At 41.2% G+C, this 27,745-nt stretch overlaps 1 long non-coding RNA gene across 1 annotated transcript in view; it reads left to right on the forward strand.

The window, feature by feature from the left end:
- Positions 1–19,200: 19,200 nt before the first annotated feature.
- Positions 19,201–27,745, forward strand: part of LOC140845042 (uncharacterized) — a 36,813-nt gene continuing 28,268 nt past the window's right edge. Inside the window, exons 1-2 of the long non-coding RNA XR_012123667.1 lie at positions 19,201–19,803; positions 20,295–20,365. This is a non-coding gene — a long non-coding RNA (uncharacterized lncRNA). The remainder of the gene's footprint in view (positions 19,804–20,294; positions 20,366–27,745) is intronic.

Here is a 27,745-nt window from a genome sequence, read left to right on the forward strand (position 1 = left end):
ATCCACAAACACAAACATGTGGTGATTCTACATGTATTTAGAGAACACTTCAGCATGTTAAAAAAAAAAGGTAATTTATGTACGACTTCGCATGGCCCAGCAGTACCATAACCAGGAAATACCTTCAGTGCTGCAGACACTAGTGCGTTAATGTCTTTGATTACTTTCATATGGTACACTTGGAATTGTTAAAACACAGCTGCCACACATCAGAAGGTACTAGAAACAATCTGTTGGACAATACAGCAAAATGGCAGTAAATGAATTTCATAAATACCCTATGCTAGTTACTAAGAACGATTTACATAAAAAAGGAAAAACAACAAGTATTTTAAAAGTGCCAAACACATCAGGAAATATTTCCAAAAGTCACAGCTCTTTTTTGGTCTTAAACAGCCTTTCACAATTAAATAGTCACTCTGCTATATTCCTAATGAATATATATATATATGTATATATAAAACCCCTAAATGTTGATTGATATAGTTTTTTCCTCCTCAAAGTAATTTCATTTGTTAAGAGCAACACTTGACAGTTTGGGAGGACTAATTATCATCCAAAGGTAGAAAAACCACCATGCTGGAGAGATCTCAAGGGGTAAATTTGTTTCTATCTCTTGCTTCTAAGAGCTGCCACATCTAACATAGGCAGTCACCTAGTCTATTCTTAAAAACTTTCCAGTGAAGATGATTCAGCAGTGTGTCTTAGAAGCTCATTTGGTGTCAAACTAGCCACCTAAAAGGGAATGGAAAACACAATCCCAGTGGGCATGCAAAGTCACTAAAATACAAGAAAGAGACTTGAATCCCATCTCAAACAGAATCTTCAGTTACAGATATTTTTAAAGCAGGCACACTTTTGAGAATTGGAATTTCCATAAAGTACACAGGTGGCTGTAGTGTAGTTAATGGAGTGAAATGTTACCATCTATATTGCTGAGAGGTCACAAATTCTCATTAGTAATGTGTTGTTGTAACAGCACTGGGTTAGAAGGGGCAAGTTCAGAATGCTGGAGACGTGTGATGTCCTAGACAAATGAATGTGGAAGTATTGATATGTGCAAAGTGTTAGTGTACATAGATGTTAGAGACATGAATTTGAAAATGATCTGTCAACACATATAAACAAATCAAGATTACATGCTAAGTCTGAGGCCAAAGTTTTCCTGGTTCTCATTTACCTGGAAAATGAATAAGATAAAGGGTCTAGAGACACTTCTTTTTTAATGTTGACCTGTAGTGAATATTTACCCCAATTGTGGAGAAGTTGGCAAGGAATGCTTACAAATAATTGACTCAACAAGTTCTTAAGGAGTGCTTACTATGTGCCAGGCAGTAATTTGTTAAGGAATATAGCTGGGAATAAGATAGACAAATGCCCTGTTTTTTTGGTACTTCAATTTTGTTGGAGATAGGTAACAGACAAGTAACTAAAAAAAAAAATCAAACAAGGTAGTTTCAGTTAATGATAAGTATCATTAAAAACAAAACTACATAATGTGCAAGAGTGACTGTGGGTGGAGAGAGGGGCCAAAAATATTGTCCAGTCAGAGAAAACCTCCCTGAAATCTGAATGATAAGCAGCCACCTTTGCAAACCTTTACGAGAGAATATTCCAGATAGAGGGCACAGCAAAGGCAAAGACCCTCAGAGAGAAGGAAGCTTGATATGCTCAGGGGACGCACAGGCCGGCAAGGAGGGAGACCTGAGCATCATGGGCCAGAGACCACGCACTTGTGTTTAAGCAGACTGCAGAGTTTTACATTTTAGAGTTTGAGTTCAGAAAGGTAAGCACTTTTAGCATATTGTAAACCATTTCCAGTTGGGGATTATATGGGTATAACCTTAGAGCTGACCTGTTTCCCAGCTGTCAGAAGGCATGTGTCTCCTCAGAAGTAAGACTCTATAATCACTTTGGCTTTGCTGGCACTTGCCCTCTCTTGTAAAGGCCAGATTCCAGGTCTCTACGAAGTCCCTGCTTTTCCATCCAGTCATCTCTGGACGTCCCGAGGGGTAGGTCATACATGCTCACAAACAGGCCCAGCCCTTCCCAGTGGCTCTATGACCATCCTTCTCCTGCAGTTGTGGCTGCTTCCATGGGTGCTGCTCCATCTGCTGGCCCCACTGAGTCCCAGGCATGGAGCCACCCCCACTGGTGTGACTCCTTGCACTGCCTTGGGGCAGTGCCAGCACCTCCGGAAGGCACCGAAGACCTACACCTCCACAAGCCCCCAGGGCACCCAGACTGTGAGGGTCTCCACAAAGTAGGGGAGAATACCCCCTTTCGTGACACTGCCCTATTTAGGGGCTCAAAAGTGTGGCTGCTTGTGACCACTGTCTTAAAGCTTAGTGACAGTCCTTGCAGGTCCTACTGACAGTGCCACCAACATCCCTTCCCTCCACTGCCTGCCTTTGGACTCAAGCGTGAGCACATGGGGTTCTAGCCAGGAGACAAAATGTAATGGGGATCACCACTCTGCTCCTAGAATGATCCTGCTCCTGTAGCACTAGGATGCTTGGAGTCCAGCTCTCTGTTGCCCTAAATGTGTCTCTGTCTTTGGAATCATGCAAATACGAGTTTTGGTAAGCCCTTTCTTCCCAGTTTCTCCATATGCCCAGACACAGCTGATCCCCAGTAGTGGACCTAACTTCCTTTCAATTGCTACTCCTCATCTATCTATGTCATCTCTGTCAAAGCCTCCATCTCCTTCTGGGCTCACCTGTCAGGGCTACTGTTGCAGAGGAACACCCAGCAATATCAGCCTAAATACCCAGCCTAAATAAGGCTGCACTTTATTTAGGTCCTTGGAGCACCTATGGCAGCCAGGATGCCAGTAGATTTCTTGGCCTCTCCTGTGAGGAGATGACCTCTGTCAGCGCCAGGATCTCTTCTAGGCCTGCAATGATTTGTTTCAGGCAAGGATATAACACTTTCTGGTTCTAAAATGTTCTTTTCCGGGTTTTTTGTGTCCTTTACGACTGGCAGTTGTTTGGGGCTGCAAGGCAATGCTATGCATATACTGTCTGGCCAGATGGAAATGCTAACTCCCTAGGCTATTGCTGTAGCTGCACATTCTTTATGTTTCAGTTCAAACGAGGCCTCTGTCTCATACCCTCAAGAGCACATTCTTCCAGGTTTACTCTTTTTCTTAACATGGGGTGCATTCAGTGAACTCCCATTCTCAAAGCACATTACATCGGGTTGTCTGCCTCGTGGCACTGTGCATTTTGTGCAGTGTACAAATACACCATGAGACTGGAGGCTTGCTTGCTGCTTGCTGAACTATGTCCCAGCAAGGAGTCCGTCAGCCTGAGAAAGGTGTGCTTCCTTGTCATTGGCCACCCAGAGAAGCTGCCTTTTTTGTAATTTGCAGACACTGCTTGTGCTGCCTGGAAAGGTGTTGGGAGGAGTGGTTCATTTCTCCATCCTAATTACATCCTCTGGGAGTCAGCCTAGATTTTCCATTGTCTCTGTCCTCCTAGCAGGCTCACCAACTCACAGAGAGAAGACAGACCACCCCCATGTCTTTTACTAGAGCTTGCCATTCAAGGAGCCCTGATGGCTCCTGCTTCAAGCATCTAAGGTGTCCCCCAGATTCTTCAATGGAAGGCAACCTCATGTGGGTACCTCAACCCAGAGAGTGGACATTCCTGTAGCACCACAACTAGAATGGTGAATATTTTCACATGTCTCCAGACTCCACTGAAGTTAGTCAAGTGGCTTTCCTCTTTCTTAGGGAAGTAACTTCGGGAAGTAAGCTGGGACAAGCCACGAGCTTCAGGGTGCACCTCCATGGCTTCCCCTAACTAGCAGCTTGGCAGCTGGGCTAAGAATGTGCTCCTGGCTTTGTGCTAGGAGTATCTGCACTAGGAATCTCCTAGCAGGACAGGAAGATGTAAAACTCCTTTTTGTAAGCTCTTGTTACCACCCAATAATGCAAACTCTGGGCCTCTGTAAGTTCTTCCCCTTCCTCCCACTCTCTTCTTAGGTAGTACATCAGATGAACTCAGAAATAAGTCGTTAGTTACCATGCATCATCTTTGCTTTTGTTCTTCTGATATGACTTCCATGTCCTGTGCTTGGTGTGTGGACCATGTCTACCTCTTCCACGAGATATTGATGTATCTGCCCATCCCAGTCGCCTTCCTGGGGGACTGAGGCATCGGGCAGGCCAGCTGCCACCGTGGCGGGCTACCGCCCCCATTGCTCGGCCATCATCAGTGCCCAAGGACCCAGGACATGCCATAGCTGCTCAGAAGCCCAGTGCAAAACAGGGGGCAAGCTTTGCTTCTCTGTAGCCTTCTGTTATGCTAGATAACCTTTTGTTCTCCCAAAGCAACAGTGCGAGTGCTCCAGTCTTAGAATGGATCTCCTGAGCAGCTCTATCATTTTTACTTATATGACCCCAGTTTGCCTCAAGACTCAGACGTAGGGTGGGGGACAAGGCCAGGAGCTAATCCAAGTGACAGATGCTCTGATGTGTTCATAATCACCTCTTCCTGGCTCTTTTCCTGACCAAGGTTGGGCTTGGTTCTCTTCTCCATTTGAATGAGATCTGCCTGGGAAGCTCCCTAGCTCATCATACAAATTGACTTATGGCAGGCCCACCCTGCCTGTTTGCCAGATTCACAAAACTCCCTCCTTCCGTAGTCCATACATATATTTTCCAAGTGTGATTAGGTCATATATATATTTATGACCAATATATAATATAATATAATATAATATAATGTAATATAATATAATATAATATAATATAATATAATATAATATAATATAATATAATATAATATAATATAATATAATTAATATAATATAATATAATATAATTAATATAATATAATATAATATAATTAATATAATACAATTAATATAATACAATTAATATAATATAATACATAATATAACATAACATAATATATATACATATAGATTTTATATTTGGCATCACTTGGTCCAGTTGTTTTATAAAAGAATTTGAAACATTCAACCACTTCAGCAATTTCTTAAGTAACAAGATACATTATCAAGAGAGTCAATCAGTAATCCTCTTCCACATCCTATTAATGCAGTATGTTTCAAAAGGTTATAATTAGGATTAATTTGTTTGGTGGTTAATGAGGCCATCATGAGTCAAAAATGTGGAGTAAAAAGTTACTATGCTTCTTCATTTGTATTCCAGCATATGTTTAATGGATGAGGCAGTAAGTAGAACATTTGAATTTAAATGTAAGTTATAATTGTTTCAAGAAGCTTAAACTCTATCTCCAGGTGATAGATACATTTGTATCACTATTCTCAGCTGGGCATTTTGTATAAGCGTGTGTGTATGGGCCTGTGTATAGGCTTTGCAGGCCTTTAACTACTCCCTCCAAGAACAAAGCATTCTGAGACTTTCATTAGAGGACTGTTAAATAGAAGAGGTGATATGTAAGGGCTTCAAAACTTGTGTTATTGTGAATAAGTTTAGTGAATTGATAGGAAACTCAGGGTTAAAGCAACGGTTCCCTTTTTTAAAGTATTTTTTTATCTAACCTCAAAATTGTTGCAAATTTGGGCAAATTTAGAAGTTTTACTTTTAATTTGTAAAACAGACACTCAATGATGTAGGTAAATATTTCACAACTGGCTCTCCTGTAGGGGAGGGTTATGGTGGAGAAAGGCTGATTTGTACCACGTGTCTATTTCCATGGTGTAAATACTCCCATCATCTGGATACCTGATATCACTGAACAAGGACTTGGGAAGAGATGCGCAGGAGTACACCAATATACATGTGCGCAAACCATACAAACATGAGAGACGTCGGTAACCCTGAAACAGAGATAAGAGTACAATGTAGTAAACTAATAAGAAAGTGATGGGCTTTGACAATTTGAATTTAAACTAAAAACCTTTGTTTTTAATGTGAGTTATTTAATTATGAATTGATTTAATATAGCTTTAATAACAGCTGTGTTTAATAAACCAAATTACCAAAATCCCTAAAAGCTTAACAATCCACTCTTGAATGCTGGCATAAGCTGACTCTAGTAACCACCATATATACGGGGCCACGGACTTGCAGGATCCCACTTGGGAAACCAGAAGGGCACAGACAATGTCTGGTGCAGACGTCAACACGGATAAACACAGGCACTCCATCATTTGTGGTTAGGTTGTAATGAACTTTTGTTATAACACAATCTCAATTAAAACCTAAAGTTATTTAGGTTTAGATTTTTTAGAAGGAGAAACACACTGTAATTTTGATTTAGTTTTTGTTCAAAACAGTTTCTAAGTCAATATATTAATTCATTAAAAAAAAATCTTTATCCTGAAAAAGGCTTAGAGATTGACATTATCATCTTCCTGTGCACCATAAAAAGATAAGCAAACAAATGAAAGAGAAGTACAAAGACATGCGAAAGAGCAAACCTCAGGAAGGGAAGTTACCTGGACAGCATACACTGTGTCAGCAGCACAGCCCTATCCTGATGGGATTAGGAATTTTCTCCTATTCCCCAGTGGCCCAACTCCACTTTGCAGACATGATGGGTCTGGCATGAAAGCCTCTGCCTGGATGTGCAAGGGTTCAGCTGAGGCCATCACATCCCTTGCCTTGGGAACTGGAGCTGCAGGAAAGAAAGAATTTTCCCAGTTAGTGATGAGAGTTGAAGCTGAAACAAGGTCATGACGTAGCATCTGGGCAGGTAAGTTATAAGGAGAAATCATGACCAAGCAGGAAACAAGAGTGATGTGCCAAGCAAAGAAGTAGACGTTCTGTAAGAGGAGAAAATGAACAGCTTGTTCCCAGTTGGCCTAAATCCATGTCAGCTGACCAGTTCCAGACCATGTGCAATCCTTTCAGTGAACCAAGGTAATTAAGAAAGACTGAGGGAATGTATTACATAGGGTTCACTGTATCACAGGTAGAATTGTAGTTGTGCATAAAGAGGCCTGAATTTTGTCCTGGCATTAAGTTTTTGCTGTTATTTGTTGTGTAGATCTTTACAAATGCTGAACAGAAGAATGGACAAATGTTTTTGATGGGAACATTATAAATGAGGCAGAACATGCTTCCCATGGTCATTTCTTAGATTGATCCTTAACTACAACAGCCTCATATTATTAGATTCAGAGAAGACATTGTACTGGGAGCTAAGCATTCATGGTTCCAGTGTGTAGATTTCAAGAGTTTAACCTGAAATAAAAGTTAGAGGGGAATCTTTGCCAGTCCTTCAAGTTGTCAAAGGCAGCTTTGATAACTAGTGACAAAAGTGTTAAGTTAAATTTTCTATTTCTTACATCTTCGAAGGACCCAGCTAACATGCCCTGAAATTATTGTTGGTTTTCTGAGATAATACCTAAGTAAGGTACTACCTTCAAAGAAAACTTCAAAGAAAGTAACATTTCCATACACTTCTGTATCAAGCAAGGTACTTCGTTTATTGTCTCCCACTGGAGTCTATTAACTCTAGGAGATGGGCAGGCAATACAAGCTCCAGTTTTCGAATGCGAACACCAAGACTCAGATAGTAAGAGCCCTACCTGTCTGTACACAGCCAGAATGGGTGGGAGCTGGGCCTTCAACCTCAGGAATGATAAGAATGCTAGCTAAGATTTACTGAGCAGTAACCATCAGCTAGGTACTGTTATAAACATCCATTTTATGGATGAGAAAATGGAGAACTCTCCTAATCTAATTACTATAGAAGAAGAGGTAAAGGTTTAAACTGCTTGACTTTTAAATTTAAAGGCTTCTATGGGTGCTTTGAGTGAGGCAGTAGCTGAGAGTGGAGGCAGGGCTGGGGAATAAAGAAAGCTGGTTTTATAGGGTCTGGGTGCAGAAGGCTGAGGTGAGTTAGTTCAAGTAGGGCCAGGAAGTCCTAGAGGGAACATCATCAACCAAGGGCAGTCCAGTTAGAGACGACATGAGAATGGGAAACTACCACTTCTCCAGACTAAGAAATAATTTGGAAATAGGAGACTTGCTAAAGAGGTATTGGGTGGACTCAGGGAAGAGAGAAATTTTGCTCTTGCTTGGCTCAGAAACGGAGAGGGTATACCCTGGTTTTCCAGAATGTATAGGCTCCCCCCCTAGGGACATTGAGAAGACTGAAAGAACCAGATTTTTAGCCAAATAGAGGACAATGAGGAAGAGCTAATTACTGAATCAGACAGAGATATATTGGAGAGCAGCAAATACTTGTCTTTGCTAAAATTATCCATCTGTTCACAGATTGTAGCTTCAAGACTTGGTTATACTACAAGACTTTAGCCTCAGGCCCTAAACGACTATATGTTCCAGGATAGCAGCAAATCCTGCTAGTCACTACCAGTGTCTTCTGTTTTGGGATACCTGAACTGGCTTCATTATACCCTAAATAGAAAATACAACAATTAGATTACTTCCTAAAGCACTTTGATCAACCGAACATTTATTGTAATTAAAGACATCCTGGGGTATCACAAACGGAGAGTTTGGAACCACCTTTATAACATCCAAAAAGCCACCCATAACCTTTCTCCCCCACTGTTATGATCTTTTGGATTGCGAGACCAGCATCATGTTTTACCTGAATTACTACCACGGTCGTTACACCTCTCTTCTCATTGTCTCTGGTGGATATACCCCCATCCCAGGGCTTCAGTTACATCAAGATGCCTATGTCCCCGTCTCTGGCCCAGGTCCCTCACCAGATCTAACTTCCCATCCTCCACTGACCACACTCACTTGCATATCCCCTTGGCACTTCACACTCAGCATGCCTAAAGCAGGTCCATCATCGTCTCACTTTCTCAGCCAAACTGATGGCTCAAATGTCTGCGATTTGTGCCACGCCCTTTCCAGCTGCATAAATCAGACATCTTGGGTGCTAGCATCCATTCTTCCCTCTCTCACTGGTATAATAACTTGGTACAGCTGGGCTTTATTCCATGCCTGCCCTCTTCAGACTAATGTACTCTCTAAATGGCAATGAGTGAGCTTTCTAAAATGAAGGTCTGATCATGTCATTCCTCCAGTGTAAAAATCTCTTAATTGCTTCCTATGTTCTCAGGATAAAATGCCAACTCCTTTGGAGTGATTCAAGAGGTTCTTGCCCATTTAGTGCCCGCCACTCCTTCCCTCCCAGTCCAACTTCCCATCACCCCCCATGCCTCCAGTTCCTTTGGTTGCTGCTCCATTGTCTGAGCCTTTGCTCCTGATGTTCCCTTTGCCAACACCTCTCACCTCTCACCTCTCACCTTCGACTTCTTTAATTCATATTGTTTTTCATATCCCAGTTAAAATGTTGCCTCATCCAGGAAGCTTTCCCTGATCTGATAGGCACAATTAGGCTTTCCTTCTGTGAGCATACACCAAGTTAGTAGTTATTAGAGTCTGCTGAGATTGAAGCAGGTTCCTCCTTCACTGGACTGTCAGCACCTTATTGGCAGGTAACCTATTTATTCCCAATTGCAAACCAGTGCTTCGTACAGTGTCTGACACAGGGTTGATATTCACATTGTTTATACTGTGCACACTATATCCAAAACACCTACATATCGATTGAATAACAATGCCATCAATATAAATTCAATAAGTAAATGAAGCCTTATTTTAGGTGTCCCAAATGCATTATAATGATAGAAGGCAGTTGAGAATTGTTGCATATCTTCTTGTAATCCTTTGTCCCAGAGGCATTTTAATGGAAATTTGAGTCATTCTTTTCAAATTCACTTCCATTTACTTTACAAAATGACTTTAGCACCTGTCTCATTCTCTCTTTCCTTACCATTTTTAGGGGCTTTCACATTTCTCTTAATAACTTCATTCCCACTCAGCCTCAACACCAGCTGGCCATGCCGGAGCCAACACAACCACACAAACTAGTTGCAAGTTTGAGATCTGAGACTCTCACTTCCTTGGAAACTCTGCTTCCTGTTCTTCCATTCTCTCACATCACAGTCAGCATGTCAAATACCTTCTGGCTCCTAGAAACCTTCCAGTTTTGGGGATCCACACCACCTGGTGTGCCAGTTTGCCTCTCCGGCACAGACCTTGTGGCCAGTCATTTCAGAGATATGTTTGCCATCATATCTCTTTACATTTAACCGTTCATAAGCGATGAATGACTTCCAAGACAGCTTTCCTTCTCACATTCTTGGGCTGTTGAAAGCTGCCGAAGAAAATACTGAAAATGTACTGATTAGGTCAACTGAGGTTTTGGGCAATCTTATCAGCTGAACCTTCACAGAACCAAGTACAATAAAAGCAGAATTTCTTTTATTCATCTTGTTGTTTATACCTTATTAAACCCTGCACAGTGGCTCCAAACCTTGTAGCTTCCTTAAGTCCCCAGCAGAGGACTTTTCTTAGTTGGTTAAAGAACTTGGTCGATTGAAATTATTGGGCTAGATTTTAACTGATCATTTTTTGTGTTCTAAAATCCTACTATTAGAAGAAATAAAGTCCTTGGAGAGAGAGATTCCAGGCAACCAAAGCAATCTGAAACTGACATAGAGTAAGAATACTCATTTCCAGAAAATAAGGGAAAAGGGGATAAAGGAGGAAAACATGGAAAATGTTGGGAGAATATGAGGTAGAAAAAAGTTGTGTTCAAAGAGTAGACTTACCCTCACTTTCTCCAAAGGGATTTACTTCATAGAAAGATCCATGGAGTGGGTGCTGGGAGACATGCCACTTCCTTTCTTTTTGCCTCAATTTCCTTTTCACCCAGTAGGAAGTCCATAGCCTCTAAGATGTCCTCTAGCACTAACATTTGAAGATTTAACAGACTTTCAGAGTATTACAAAGGTTTTCAGTAGTAGTGTGTTGGGGTGGGTGATACAAAAGAAATTGGGAACATGTAAAGGCATTTTGTGGTTAATACGGTGGCAAGGGAAACTCCTTGACATTGAGTGTATGGGAACTAACCATGTGCACTGACAAGAACTTATTGCCCCTGTCCCCAGTGTGAATGGTACACCAAGTGCCACACCGCTGCAACCACATCATAGGAGTCCCAAACACAGGGGTCATTTATTCCATTTTTTGAGATCCCTTAGAGGTGACTCTTCAAAACCATCTGAGTTTGTAGAAAGTGCTCAACAAATGGTTGTGAAAAAAATTCTATGCCCTTAGAAAGTTGTATGTAATATGAACTTTTGTAACTCCACCCATGATTTCCCATTGACATACATTTTAATTTCAGAGGCACTTTATCTTCACTTCTGATTGACTTTTAATTGGCAGTGACTCGTAACACTGAGAGCTCAGTTATTAAAATGGAACCCTGCAGGGAATCCATTTGTAAAGCGATAAATCCTTTTATAGTGTGAATAATCACCCATTAATTGATCTGGTTTGTAAATTTGAGTTTTCATATGCCGCGTTGTTTTTCCTTAAATATTGCACAACTATGATCTCATTATAATTTTAGAGTTCAAGAGGGGTCTAACATGCATGGTAGTTTTCTATTCTACAAATTAGTCCTTTTTAGTAAATTCCAGACTTTCCCTTCATTAATTCCTTTCATAGGACATCTTGAACAATTCTATTTAAATAAGGATTTGTTGCTTGTGAAACTATCGGTCTGTTCACTTCTTTTTCAAATACAGTAGAGAAACTAGCAAAATAAACAGATGTGAGGATTCATTCCAAATCTCGGTGGGGGTGGGAGGGGGTGTCTCAGGGTAGCATGCAGATTTTAAATTCTTATTTGCTCCTAGAGGGTTTTCTTTACTATAGATAGGCTCTAATCCAACTGTTACCATTTACGAATTTGAGTCACAGAATGGCCAGCAGAACATTACCATGTAAGTGTCTGTGGCTGGGATGAACAGATTCAGATTACCTCCTCTCTCATTAAAGAGCTGCCTCCTGACTAAGGAATTTTATCTTATGTTTGTAGAACTGTATTCAGGATGGCTTCCTGTGACTGACATGATGCTGTTCTGAGAAATGGTCACTTGAGTGAGTTGCCTGGAGTGTTACAGGTGTCTGTCTGTATGGCTGATTTTAACAACTGCCATCCTTAGCCTATTTGCTAGAAATGAACTCAGTTACATTCAGTTTTTCCTTCAGTAAATCCATGCTTGATAGTATTTGTCCTGCTGCTTTAAGGTGTTATAACAGCTCATGCAGAAAGCCCTGGGTTAGCCTCATCATAGATGATGATGGGGGATATAAATGTGCATGGAATATTGTTACCAATAATTATAGAGGGGACATGTAGCCTGGTGCTCAATTCATGATGCCCACAGCGTAGGTTATAACAAAAGGAAACTCAAATGGTCTGAAGATACCTGCTTCTGAAGTAATAGGACCACAGGGGTCTTGGGTAACATTAATTAATATTTAGCACAACTGCAGGGGGGATTTTATTTAAGGTTGTTATGGTACACTTTTCTTCCCCCCATTTCCAATTCAGCGTTTTTTTTCTGCCCCTTTCAGATTGACACAAGCATCACTCTCCATAATATATTTTCCTTCTATTATTCTGTCCTTGGACTTATTAATCCATCATTTTATTTGGCCCTGCTTTTCAAATGTTAGATATGAGCTGTGATATTTGTCTTGGCTAGCAAAATAAACGGATGTGAGGATTCACTCCGAATGCATCTTTCTTATGTTCTTTTATGTCTCCAAGAGAAACCCTGCAGATGGGCCTCCTTCTGACTTCATTCTCCTCTGACTCAGCCCCTCCCTGTACGTAACACAGCACCATCCTCAAAGCTGGTTAATTATTTTCCCATTCAGATGGGTGTGAGAAGCGAGGAACGGAACATACAGGTTTATCAGAAAAACGTAAGTGATGCTGCATGAGCGCAGAAGCCTCTCCACCCAGACAGTGGGTTACAGGCTAGAAAGAGGCAATAACATTAAAAGCAGTATTTCTGTCATGAGGCCTTCTCGAGCTGTGAAACTAACCTGCTTGTATTTTTTTTTTCTGCAGCCCATAAAAGGGCTCACAGCCGGAAAATACAAATCCCATAGGCTGCTATTATGTTGATGACAGTGAAGAAAGGGGGAAAATTGTTTCATTGCTGAATTGCAGATATAATTATGACATTTTATGTATTTTGAGGCCCCTACCAAAGAGTTGTATTAATATTTGCAATGCCTTAGAGTGGGAGAGAAGTTAGCACCTCAATGCAGGCCAGTCAGGCTCTGATACTCCTAAGATGGAATCCCCCTGGCCACTTCCTAATAAGAATTTTGCATTTAAAAGAAAATTCAGAAGCAGGTGATAATGGCTGCATCTTTTGCAGGGCCAGCTGATTCATACAAATCATTTGTACTGGCACAGAGAGTGAAGCTAATTGCTCTTGGACAATGTGTCTTTCACTGCCAAGATCGGCAGCCTAAGTCTTACTGCTTACTTCAGCCAAGGGTGGGGCCAATGGGGCGTTGAGGAAAATGTAAATACATGGTCGTAGTTCACAGGAGAAATGTTTGCAGGAGTCAGTTGTTGGCTTGCAAATCAAGGCAATTATGACAGAGAAAGTGAAACTCCTGTAGAAAGGTCACCTGGCAGTCAAATATTTGTGTATTGAAAAAGGGCGTAAAAAGGATAAGGAAACAAAACCGAAAACATCTATCATCACTTTTAAATGTAGCTCAGGTCATAAGGCTTGGGGGGGTGGCCAATCCATACCTTCCATTAAGAATTAAGTATTCCTGGTGAACAGTCAGCCAATAAATATACAAACAACATTTTTGGAGATGCAGAATAGACAGGGAAATAAAATGTATAGTAATGAAATATTCATAACCTTGCATTTTATGGACCTCAAACACTAGTTCCATGATTTACACTATTTCTGCATGTATAGTATGGGATCTGCCGAACAATAATAAAGATGGCATTAGAATGCTACTGCCTCAGTGTCATGGAGAAGGGAGGATTAATCAGTACTGTATAATAGCACATAAAAGCACATATAGGTAGTTGCTTCCCTGTACACTTTATACTTGGTCTATGGAAGTGGAGGAGATGAGAAAATACAGTAATTAAAAAAATGATGAGTGCCAGCCAGCTTCATATACATAGCCACTCTGTTCTCTGAGCTTGTAGTTACTTAGGGACACTGCTTCAGACCAGCTGCTCCCAAGAAAATGTGTTTATTATTTCACATCAAGAGTTACCTATCCAAAAAGTGTTGGTTCATCTCACCCCTAACATCAAAAGCTGTACTGGCACTTGGTGGCCTCCCCACCTAGGAAGGAGTGGTGCAGAGCCAATCTGACCTTTGCCCTCACCCACTGTCATTCAGCTCTGCTCAGGAGGGACATGGAGTTGTGGATTCAAACCTGGGAGGAGTAGATCAACAGACATACCATCTTGCTTCAGAGAATATCTCCAACATTCCTGTTACATATTGTCCCTCTGTTTGAGAGTCAACCTCAAACTCTTGGGACTTATCTTGTCCCAGATTTCAGAGGCACAATTGGCCATCAGTATGTCGGAGCTTCTGCTATGGAGTCCTCCTCAGCAGAGCCATCTCATTGCCACTTTTACCACCATGGGATTAAATAACACCCTTGCTGGTTTCTGAGTGTGCCCTTTGCTGAGATGAAACTAGAGTAACATGGTGATGCTCCGTGAAAACCAGGAAGTTACTTTTGCACTTCTTCTTGTCTTACGGACTTTCAAGAACCTGATCTGTCAGTCACTGGGACCCTGTTCTCCACCCCTACTCCTTGTTGAAACAAATTCCCCAGTGTCACCAAAAGTGAAAACTGCAGTCATTCTCTTCCATTCCAGAACAAGCACCCCTGCACCATCACATTGTCGTGGTCTCTTCAAAGGTCCTTCAAGAACACAGTCTGGTTGTACCATATCTTTACTATAGTTTGTGGTGACAATTGCTTGTCCTTATGTTCCTGTCAAAGGCCATGCATGAATCTTATAAAACCTGTAATTAGGTGTAGTAAAAAATAATCTGGTGAGCTTACATTTTTCCCTGGTTGTACTGAAGGTAGTGTTTAGGGTGGGAAGGAAGGAATTAGAAAGCATGCTTCCTCTGGCATCCCTAGAGAGCGGGTAAGTAGGGAAAACCAGGCAATTTCCTCAGGGTGCGCCCTGATGTGATCAGAAGCATGGGGACCATTTTCTCTTTCTTCAAGTTGCATGGTGAAAATGCTGCAGCAGAACGCTGTGCCACTGCAGAGCAGAACTGGAGAGTGAAGTAGGATGATTGTTTTTTAACCTTCCAAGTCCATAGGAGCAACTTACTGCATTTTCTATCAGAATCAGTAAACATTTTAGGGACCCCATATGTGTTGATATTGTCTATGGGAGAAACTAAGTTGGACCTTCCTTGAGGAGGTTCAAATCTGCTGAAGAGAGTCAATAAACCACAGACTATAACATGAAATTTATGTAAATTATGGTTCGAATAAGGATGGGAGCAAAGTGCCAGGATAGGTCATAGGGAGAAGAAATTTTCATGGAAAAATGGAAAATGTTTCATTGATGGGGAGTCCTCTAAGCATCCCATGATTGAAAAGAAGATGAGCTCACTGATCTCATTAATTCTCATAACTTCTTATCAAGTAGTTTAAAGCCTGGCAGAATCACACCACTTCACACAGGGGTATGATATTGAAGGAAATAAAAATGCAGAAGGGAGGGATAGAGGGCATACTAATGATGTACAGCGTTCAGTAAGTGCCCATGAAACATCAGAGGCTGTGTGTATTAAATTTAATCCATAGGAACCCTACAAGGCTGGTGTTATGGCCCACTGTACAGTAGAGAAAACTAAGGTTCACCAGTGTTAAGTAACGTGCCTAAGTTCACAAAATTCCTTATTGCCAGAGCCAGGATTTGAAGTTAGGTCCAGCTTTTATAGCTTTGGATATTTCCTATTTCACGTGCTGCTTTAAAAAAAAAATTATATGAAAGGTGAACAAGTGATTGATGACATTCTTCCTCAAGGACATGAAAGGAATGTACAAACAGCACAGTCATTTTCTGCAGCAAAATCTTTTAATTATGACCCAAATCACAGCACTGCCGTGATAAGCTGATTGTGAGCTCACCTGAAGTCAAAGCACTTCACAGCAAGTTCAGTGGCAACAATACAGCTCTTCTATTAGCAAATACAGAACTGGGAGGTTTGAATGAGATGATATAAATATATGTTAGCACTTTGTGAAAGGTAATGGAATAGGGAAACATGCTGCATTAATTGATAAGTTCACTTTAAATCCTTCTGGGACAAGGAAGGTGTAAGTTCACTTTAAATCCTTCTGGGACAAGGAAGGTGTAAATGCAGTTGAGCATCATGTCCGTCCTACCAGCTCACCAACAGAGGCCTGCATCCTCCAGAGAGCTAGTGGGGCCAAAGCTTAAAACCCTCCATCAAGAAAGGAAAGGGGGGCAGGACAAGGAAAAAGCTGAAGGATTATGAGACTTAATGGACTTGTCTTCCTGGGATCTGAGATTTTTTCTAATTTTGATTTCTTCAACTTAGTTTAGAGATGACACCTACCACGTCAGGTGCTATTACTAGGGCTGGAGATGGTCTATGTACCAGGCAGTGCTGGACAGTGGTTAAGAGGGTAGCCTTCAGAGTCAGATGCATAGTTTGATTCCTAGCTTATTTGTTGAATATCCTTGGGCAATTTACCTAATTCAAGTTTCACCTGGTTCATCGTAAAATTGAGAAAATACTAATACCACTTGCTTCACTGAATTGTCACTAAGATTAAACATGATAGTATATAGTAAAAATGTATAATATATACATTTTAAAATAATATATACAGAAATAGATAATATAGTAAAAATAAAGTGCTTAGCATAGTGCCTGGTTCATAATGAGTATTCAGTAAATGTGTTACCATATTTACAAATTAAAAAAACTGAAATTTGAGTTGCTTTTTAATTATGCACCCCCAACTCCTAACTAGTAAAAAGCAGGCTTGTCTTTTAAACTTAAATATGTGCAGCTCCAAAGCTCCCATTTTTTCACCTATATCGTGCTGCCTTTCCTGATATGTCATAGATTCCAATACAAAAGTACAGCTCTGGTATAAAAATGAGGAATTGAAAGTGAGCAGAGATGGTATTTCTAGATTGTCTGTCAAGTTCAGCAAAAAGTGTTAAAGTAAACAAGCACCAAGACCTGAAGGTGAGTTGCATATTTAAGATTCTTCCTTTTTAATAATCTAAGCTGTTATTAGCAGTAGATAGGAAAACACTAATTAAAAAAAACTATATGATCTTTTTTTTTACCCTGATGCATTTTTTACCTCTAATGCAATGTACATAGTATAAATAAGTAATGTAATCAAGTTTATCTTTGGAAGAAAAAGTTAATAATCTTACTGGAGAGTTGAAAATAAATAGTGCTCTGACTGCATTTATTACAAATCATACAAATCAAACTACCGCAACCTGAAACTGTGTTTCATCTGATTATTTTTAGTCCCTCTGTGACCCTTTTTACCCTCCCTGTTCTTTCTGGCCCCACAGGCAGGTGCGTGATGCAGAGAAGCTGCGTGGGATGGGTTCAAGGGCAAGTAGGAGCTTCTGCATCTGCTTTGTCATTTTCAAAGGCACTGAAAGCTGTGGAATTGCAGTGGGGGAGCCTGAGACCCCAGGTGGCTAGGCTCAGCCCAAGCAGATTGTCCCACTCAGGCCGGTGGTGACAGATGGTTGACAAACACTTGCACAACTAGATGATAAAAGGAAACCCATAGTGAGACTGTAAGGCAAGTGAATTATGTGCAAGAGAGGGGAGAGGAGGCAGTCAGACACTGCGCAGAGAGTGGACGGAGAGACATTATAGGAAAGAGCAGAGAGGAAAAGGAGGCACTGTGGGGCCTCTGCTGGGAGGGTTTCTGCGGGTCCTGATCGGGCCCCTGAAATGTGGCACAGGGACTCTAATGATACATCCATAGTCTTTACTCCCTAGGCATCTTTTTTCTCTCCAGATTCTCTGCCTCTTTTTTCATGCTGGGAATTTAGACTGCTAAAACCCCAGAGGGGCCTCTGAGCCCTGTGTCCAAGTGCCTTGTCAACCTTCTCATTCTGACTGTGGGCTAAGTTCTTCCTATGAGCTCAGAATCCCTTCTCCTGCCTTCTCTTTAAAATGATTATCTTCTCTCTCTCCAGGACTTTGAATATTTCTTTTTCGATTGACACTTTATTCCCAGCCTTTAAAAACATGCAAGTCTGTCCAAAAAATCAAAAATACCTTCCTTCAAGTCTACCCTGCCCATGCCCACGCGGCTGCCACCCTTCTTTGGATAATCTTCTGAGACGGCCATTCTGGGTCCTCTGGAGGCCTTCTTTCCCTTCTGCTGAGCTGAGGGTCCCTGCAAAGCCCCTCAGCACTCTGTGCATGCTTCTGCCACAGCTGGGTCCCATGTGTCACCATGAGCTCTCTTCTCTCCTCTGTCCCAGTAGCAGTCTATAAGTTACTGCAGAAACAGGGATGTATCTTTCACCTCTGTATTCCCATGCCTGCCCCTGTGCCTGGGGCTTCGAAAATGCTCAGTGGGCTAGGAGTTTTGTTGTATACTTGTTGTATTAGTCAGGATTCTGCTGAGAATGCAATTATGGAGGCTGAGAAGTTCCAAGAATTACATCCAGCAACTTGCAGACTCAGGAGAGCTGATGGTATAGTTGTAGCTCAGGTGCAGGGACACGAGAACTAGGAGAGCCAATGGTGTAAGTTCCAGTCCGTGTCTCAGTCAAAAGGCAGGAGAGGATCAATGTCCTACCGTGAACACAGGCAGAGAGAATTCACTTGTACTCAGCATTTTTGCTCTGTTCAGTCTTCAAAGGATTGGATGAGGCCCACTACACTGGGGCGGGCAATCTGCTTTACTCACTCTACACTGCAAATGTTGAAGCAGTGAAAATGCTCTCATAGACATACCCAGAATAATGTTTCCCCAGATATCTGGGTACCAGTCAGGTTGACATAAAATTAACCATCACACATGTCCATCATAGTTCTCAATTTCCATTGTAGCTTCTGTCTTATTCAGAAAATCACTAACCTCACAACTCTTAGATTCCCTCCCTTCCCCAGTCTCCTCCAGTGCTTATTGTCTGCACTATATAAGACCTGATTATAGCTCTTGTCTATAGTTCTGTACATCATAAGCAAGTAGAGTTCTTTAGTAAAATTATAGGTTCCTTGAGAGTAATTGATTATTGTGTGACATATTTTTACCACACTCCTCATAGTTCTTGATTTGGAGCTGGAAGAGTGGAGACATTCTAGAAATATTTGTTCAATTGCATTAAATATATAATATATAATGAATGAATTATCAAACATTAATGATGTTGTATCATATTGCTAGATACCTATCCAAAATCCTTCTTCTCCTTTAGTAAGAAATAGAACTTCTACAATTTGGGGTGTGGCAATGTGTTTTAACTCCTTTCAGGGAACTGTGAAGAGTACAGCAAAAATGATGTGCTAATTGTTCCAAGGAACACACACTTCTAGTAAAGAACTCTGCTAGCTCTTGGAACCAGAATAGAAGAAAGCTATAGTTGGGTCTTGGATCATGTAGTGTAGACAATAAGCATTGGATGAAATTGGAGAAGGGAGGGACCACTGTATACTGTGGTGCTAATATTTTCCCAACTTGCTTTGCAGCTAGAGGTGATCATGTGATGACATTTTAGCCATTGAGATAGAAGAAAACTGTTGTACGGAATTTCCAGGGACACCTGTTAAAGGGAGGTGACTTGGCTGGGTCTCCTCTTTTTATCTTCTGATTGCCAGGGTCCCAGATGAGATGCTGCAGCACCAGCAGTCAGCTTGATGATGGAATCTATGTGCTAAGAATGGTAAAGCAGAAAGGTAGGAGATGTCCTGAGTCCCACTGTCTTTGTAGTGCTGTCCAATAAGCCGTGGTCAGCTAGCTCATTTCTGGGTGTCTTTCACATGAAACAATAGAACTTGGTGGTTAGACCCCTTTTACTTTGGTTTTCTATTTTATGCAGAATACAATCCTAGCTGAAACAGGCATAAATTAGCAGTTGCAAAAGAATGGCAAAGAAGTAACTGTCTGAAATAAAGGCAAATATTCTTTCAGTTTTTTCAAAACGCATTTTTCTAATAGCAAAGGCACAAGTGAACTATTACCATCAAATGTATTTGCCATTGCTAATATATAAAATATATTCTGTTTATTCATTTTTTCCCCCTCTCATCACATTGAATCCCTTACTGATGTGGGGCTTTAGCTTGTCTCCCAAGAAAGGCCGATTTTCCTGTAAATTAGAGCAAAAGGAAAAAAGCCTTGTAAATCATCTCTCTCACTTAACTTGCCCATTGTCCTCTCTCTGCAGGAAACCTAGAGGTTGCAGAAGAAAATGGCTGGTGGAAATGCAGCAGGAAGAATAACGTGGCTTTGCATGAGGTGAGAATAAGTGGAATTAGTCTAACAGCAGACCTTACTTTTTTTTCCTCCCTTCTTCACAAACTTAGAATTGGGGAAATCATTGAGAGGAGTCTTTGTTTTAAGTGAGTGCGAGACAAGAATATATCTGTCTGAGGATCGCATTAAATGAAGTGGAAAGATAAGGGGGCTTGGATGATAAATAAAAACTTCCACTCCCTTTCTGTCTATCTCCCCCGATATGACACATCAGGCCAACATAAGGGATCATTCTCTAGTCCTAGGCTATGGCACTTTTAGAGGAAAGCCCAACTCTAAGTCTTTGATGATTTTAGAAAGTTGTTCAGAAAGTGGGCATTTTTTGCCATCTTCCCATAGGAAGGGCCAGAATAAATTCACCAAATTGAATCTTTCGTGATGAGACAAATTCTAAAGCATAAATCAGTAGTATTCAGAAGGCAAATAGTCCCATTTTAATAATAAAACAAACTGGGGCAGACCAAAGGTAGACCTTATGAGCAGCTGGGATAGAGGTACAACAGCATATTAGCAATGTGAAAAATGATTGTAACAAAGTCTAGAGGCTCCACTTCCAGGATGCCTCACTCCCAGGGCTGGCTCATCAGAGCAGGCCATTGTCGGGAAGCTCACCGGGAAGCTGTGTGCTCTGGTTTCTCTCCACAGGCCACCGGGCCTTCTCAGAGCACAGGCGCTGGGTCCTAGAAGCTGCTCTTCCATGAGAGCTGGGCAGACGTGTGGGGCATTTTGATGCCGGCGACCTAGAAGTCACAGAGCTTCCCCTTCTCTGATGCTCTCTATGTTTAAGACAGTCACAGAGGTTCCCCAGATGCAAGGGGAAGGGCCACAGACCCCACGAGTCCAGGGTAAGAATGTCAGAGTCACGCTGTAAGCAGAGCAGGTGGGATGGGGGACATTGTAGTTGCCATTTTAGGAAAATACAAACTAATACAGTAGGAAAAGCAAGTTCCTGGTAGGATAAAGGGAAGTTTTTCAGTCACCTAGTTAGCTTGAAAACTAATTTACCGTGTATCAGTTCCTACAACACCTAGGAAGGGCCCTTTTCCTTCCATACCACCCATTCACATCATGAGCTGTCTGGAGTCACTGGGTTCATGAAACTATGATTCAAATAGTCAAGTACTCACTTCTAGGCACCACCACTTTCAATAAACACCCCATGGTCATTTTGCTTTTACTAAGAATGAGGTGGTTTTTAAGAATGAGAAAAACCATGCTCTCCTGTACCCTGTCCACTGAGAGAAAGGGCAATCCCAAACCTAGGTTTCCATGGCAGCAGGCTTCCATCTCAGTGCCTTCCTGTCATGGTTATTTTGGGCTTAGGGAGGCAGGCGATGCATGCTGTGAGCTGGCCTTTGGACAGCCATTGTCTCTTCTACTACCAGGGAGACGTATGTTATTACTGTACTAAATAACAGTAACCCATGTTTCCTATCCTGTGGGTACAAATGAGGCCACATTAACAGCAATAAATCACATCTCATTAGCTAATACTCTTTCCTGGTGTCAAATCTCAGTGAGTATTTCCAGAGTATATGGGGGTTATCTCACCTGTGTTTACCTGTCAGTTGACTTTTTACCTTCTGCTTTAGTCCTTTTTGGTTGATGTTTCCTGCCTGTGAAGCCGTTCAAAGGTGCACATCTCCTAACTGTCACTGCTGCCAATGAGGGACCTGGCAACTGCACTAAGGACCCGGCACACCTGGGGACTCAGCAGTCCTCAGAGATCCAAGACTGCTCATCTGGGGCAGAGAAGAAGAGAGGGTTTCCTGGCCCCCTACTGCCCCAGATCGGGGCCTTACTGTGTTACCTGAGGCCCCTAGTAGTACTGCTTGAGCCCTGTGTCTCACAGGGCCCTTTGTGACAATAGTCTCCTCAACTTTTGCCAACAACCTTGCACAGATGGGAATCTAGGGAAACCAACTTTTTAAAAATAGATGCCAGGGGCAGGGCCAAGATGGCAGCATGTGTAGAGCAGCAGCAATCTCCTCCCAAAACCATATATACTTTTGAAAATACAACAGAAACAACTATCCTTAAAAGAGAGACCAGAAGATACAGGATGACAACCAGGCTGCATCTACACCTGCAAGAACCCAGCGCCACATGAAGGAGGTAAGATACAAGCCACGGCCCAGCAGGACCCGAGTGCCCCTCACCCCAGCTCTGGGTGGGAGGAGAGGAGTTGGAGCAGGGAGGGAGAGGGAGCCCAGGACTGCTGAACACCCAGCCCTAGCCATCCACACCAGAGCACAGACACATAGTGTGTGGGGTGCTGGATACTAGGGAAACGGGACAGTAAGATCTGTGAGTGGGTCCCTGCAGCTGACACTCCTGGGACAAAGAAAGGCAAGTGCTATTTGAAAGACTTAAAGGGACAGGGACCCCACAGATGAATGGAAACATCCTGGGACACTTAGCCCAGCAACTTCCCAGGGAAGTCTGGGCGCCCTAACCCCCTGGGTGGCAGCACAGCTCGGAGGCCCTTCACAGTGATAAACAGTCTCCCACTCATTTCCCCTCTGACACGGCTCCACAAGAGTGGAGCAGCAGCCTGAGGCTGGCCACGCCCACAGCAGCAGGACAGAGCTTCTTTCACAGTGGCCAGGCAAGAATTAGAAACCCTGTCTGCATACAGCTGCCCAGCACAAGTGGCACAGGAGAGGAAGGCCACAAACCAGCAAGAAGGGACGTTCTCCCAGCCGACACATGTGCCAGCTCTGCACAACTACCTCTATTGACATGAAAAGGCAGAAGAATTTGATACAGACCAGACTAACCCAGACATCCTCCCCTGAGAAGGAATCTGGGGAGATATACCTAACCAATCTCCCTGAAAAAGAATTCAAAATAAAGGTCATAACCATGCTGATGGAGCTGCAGAGAAATATGCAAGAGCTAAGGGATGATGTCTGGAAGGAGATTACAGAAATGAAACAATCTCTGGAAGGATTTATAAGCAGAATGGATAAGATGCAAGAGACCATTGATGGAATAGAAACCAGAGAACAGGAATGCATAGAAGCTGATGCAGAGAGAAATAGAAGGATCTCCAGGAATGAAACAATGTTAAGAGAACTGTGTGACCAATTCAAAAGGAACAATATCCCCATTATAGGGGTACCAGAAGAAGAAGAGAGAGAAAAAGGGATAGAAAGTGTATTTGAAGAAATAAATCCTGAAAACTTCCCCAAACTGGGGGAGGAAATAATCTTTCAGACCACAGAAGTACACAGAACTCCCAGCAGAAGGGACCCAAGGAGGACAACACCAAGACACATAAAAATTAAAATGGCAAAGTCAAGGACAAGAACAGACTATTAAAGGCAGCTAGAGAGAGCAAAAAGGTCACCTACAAAGGAAAACCCATCAGGCTATCATCAGAATTCTCAACAGAAACCTTACAGGCCAGAAGAGAATGGCATGATATATTTAATGCAATGAAACAGAAGGGCCTTGAACCAAGAACACTGTATCCAGCATGATTATCATTTAAATACAAAGGAGGGATTAAACAATTTCCAACAAGCAAAAGTTGAGGAAATTTGCCTCCCTCCCACAAACAAACCACCCCTACAGGGTATTTTAGAGGGACTGCTCTAGATGGGAGCACTCCTAAGACTAAACAGATGTCACCAGAGAAAATAAAATCACAGCAACAAAAGCAGACCAACCAAATACTAACTAGAGGCAAAAAATAAAATCAACTACCCACAAAAGCAGTTAAAGGAAACACAAAAGAACACAGAATAAAACACCCAACATATAAAGAATGGAGGAGGAAGAATAAGAAGGGATAGAAATAAAGAATCACCAGACAGTGTCTGTAACAGCTCAATAAGTGAGTTAAATTAGGCAATAAGATACTAAAGAAGCTAACCTTGAACCTTTGGTAACCACAAATCTAAAGCCTGCAATGGCATAAAGTATATATCTTTCAATAATCACCCTAAATGTAAAGGGACTGAATGCACCAATCAAAAGACACAGAGTAATAGAATGGATAAAAAAGCAAGACCCATCTATATGCTGCTTACAAGAGACCCATCTCAAACCCAAAGACATGCACAGACTAAAAGTCAGGGGATGGAAAAAGATATTCCATGCAAACGACAGGGAAAAAAAAGCAGGTGTTGCAGTACTAGTATCAGACAAAATAGACTTCAAAACAAAAAAAGTAAGAAGAGATAAAGAAGGACATTACATAATGATAAAGGGCTCAGTCCAACAAGAGGATATAACCATTGTGAATATATGTGCACCCAAGCAGGAGCACCAGCATATGTGAAACAAATACTAACAGAACTAAAGGGGGAAATAGAATGCAATGCATTCATTCTGGGAGACTTCAACACACCACTCACTCCAAAGGACAGATCCACCAGACAGAAAATAAGTACACATGAAGGCTTAACAACATGCTCCTAAATAATCAATGGATCAATGACCAAATTAAAATAGAGATCAAACAATATATGGAAACAAATGACAACAACAACACAAAGCCCCAACTTCTGTGGGATGTAGCAAAAGCAGTCTTAAGAGGAAAATAAGGACACAGAGGCACTGAACAACACACAAGAACAGATGGACCCAATAGACATCTATAGAACTTTACATCCAAAAGCAACAGGATACATAATCTTCTCAAGTGCACGTGGAACATTCTCCAGAATAGACCACATACTAGGCCACAAAAAGAGCCTCAGTAAATTCAAAAAGATTGAAATTCTACCAACCAACTTTTCAGACCACAAAGGAATAAAACTAGAACTAAATTGTACAAAGAAAGCAAAAAGGCCCACAAACACATGAAGGCTTAACAACATGCTCCTAAATAATCAATGGATCAATGACCAAATTAAAATAGAGATCAAACAATATATGGAAACAAATGACAACAACAACACAAAGCCCCAACTTCTGTGGGATGTAGCAAAAGCAGTCTTAAGAGGAAAATAAATAGTGACTGAGGCATATTTAAAGAAGGAAGAACAATCCCAAATGAATAGTCTAATGTCACAATTATCAAAATTGGAAAAAGAAGAACAAATGAGGCCTAAAGTCAGCAGAAGGAGGGACATAATAAAAATCAGAGAAGAAACAAAATAAAATTCAGAAGAATAAAACAATAGAAAAAAATCAGTGAAAACAAGAGCTGGTTCTTTGAGAAAATAAGCAAAATAGATAAGCCTCTAGCCAGACTTATTAAGAGAAAAAGAGAATCAACACACATCAACAGAATCAGAAATGAGAAAGGAAAAATCATGAGCATCCCCATAGAAATACAAAGAATTATTAGAGAATACTATGAAAACCTATATGATAATAAACAGGAAAACCTAGAAGAAATAGACAACTTCTTAGAAAAATACAACCTTCCAAGACTGACCAAGGAAGAAACACAAAATCTAAACAAACCAATTACCAGCAAAGAAATTGAAGTGGTAAATCAAAAAACTACCCAGGAACAAAACCCCCATGCCAAATGGATTTACCTTGGGATTTTATCAGACATACAGAGAAGACATAATATCCATTTTCCTTCACTTTCCTTAAAGTTTTCCAAAAAATAGAAGAGGAGGGAATACTCCCTAACTCATTCTATGAAGCCAACATCACCCTAATACCAAAACCAGGCAAAGACCCCACCAAAAAAGAAAATTACAGACCAATATCCCTGATGAACATAGATGCAAAAATACTCAACAAAATATTAGCAAACCAAATTTCAAAAATACATCAAAAGGATCATACACCATGACCAAGTGGGCTTCATCCCAGGGATGCAAGGATGGTACAACATTTGAAAATCCATCAACATCATCCACCACATCAACAAAAAGAGGGACAAAAACCACATGATCATCTCCATAGATGCTGAAAAAAGCATTCGACAAAATTCAACATCCATTCATGATAAAAACTCTCACCAAAATGGGTATAGAGGGCAAGTACCTCAACATAATAAAGGCCATATATGATATACCCACAGCCAACATCATACTGAACAGTGAGAAGCTGAAAGCTTTTCCTCTGAGATCGGGAACAAGACAGGGATACCCACACTTCTCACTGTTATTCAACATAGTACTGGAGGTCCTAGCCATGGTAATTAGGCAAAACAAAGAAATACAAGGAATCCAGATTGGTAAAGAAGAAGTTAAATTGTCACTATTTGCAGATGACATGAAATTGTACATAATAAACCCTAAAAACTCCACTCCAAAACTACTAGAACTGATATTGGAATACAGCAAAGTTGCAGGATACAAAATTAACCCACAGAAATCTGTGGCTTTCCTATACACTAACAATGAACTAATAGAAAGAGAAATCAGGAAAACAGTTCCATTCACAAGTGCATCAAAAAGAATAAAATACCTAGGAATAAACATAACCAAGGAAGTGAAAGGCTTATACCCTGAAAACAATAAGATACTCTTAAGAGAAATTAAAGAGGACACTAACAAATAGAAACTCATCCCATGCTCTTGGCTAGGAAGAATTAATATCGTCAAAATGGTCATCCTGCCCAAAGCAATATACAGATTTGTTGCAATCCCTATCAAATTACCAACAACATTCTTCAATGAACTGGAACAAATAGTTCAAAAATTCATATGGAAACACCAAAGACCCCGAATAGCCAAAGCAATCCTGAGAAGGAAGAATAAAGTGGGGGGATCTCACTCCCCAACTTCAAGCTCTACTACAAAGCCATTAATCAAGACAATTTGGTACTGGCACAAGAACAGAGCCACAGACCAGTGGAACAGAATAGAGACTCCAGACATTAACCCAAACATATATGGTCAACTAATATATGATAAAGGAGCCATGGACATACAATGGGAAAATGACAGTCTCTTCAACAGATTGTGCTGGCAAAACTGGACAGCTACATGTAAGAGAATGAAACTGGATCAATATCTAACCCCATACACGAAAGTAAATTCAAAATGGATCAAAGATATGGATGTAAGTCATGAAACCATAAAACTCCTAGAAAAAAACATAGGCAAAATTCTCCTGGACATAAACATAAGCAACTTCTTCATGAACATATCTCCCCGGGCAAGGGAAACAAAGGCAAAAATGAACAAGTGGGACTATATCAAGCTGAAAAGCTTCTGTACACCAAAGGACACCATCAATAGAACAAAAAGGTACCCTATAGTATGGGAGAATATATTCATAAATGACACGTCCGATGAAGGGTTGACATCCAAAATATGTAAAGAGCTCATGCACCTCAACAAAAAAAAGCAAATAATCCAATTAAAAAATGGACAGAGGAGCTGAACAGACAGTTCTCTAAAGAAGAAATTCAGATGGCCAACAGACACATGAGAAGATGCT

This window comes from Manis javanica, chromosome 2 (assembly GCF_040802235.1).
Source record: "Manis javanica isolate MJ-LG chromosome 2, MJ_LKY, whole genome shotgun sequence".
Taxonomy (NCBI): domain Eukaryota; kingdom Metazoa; phylum Chordata; class Mammalia; order Pholidota; family Manidae; genus Manis; species Manis javanica.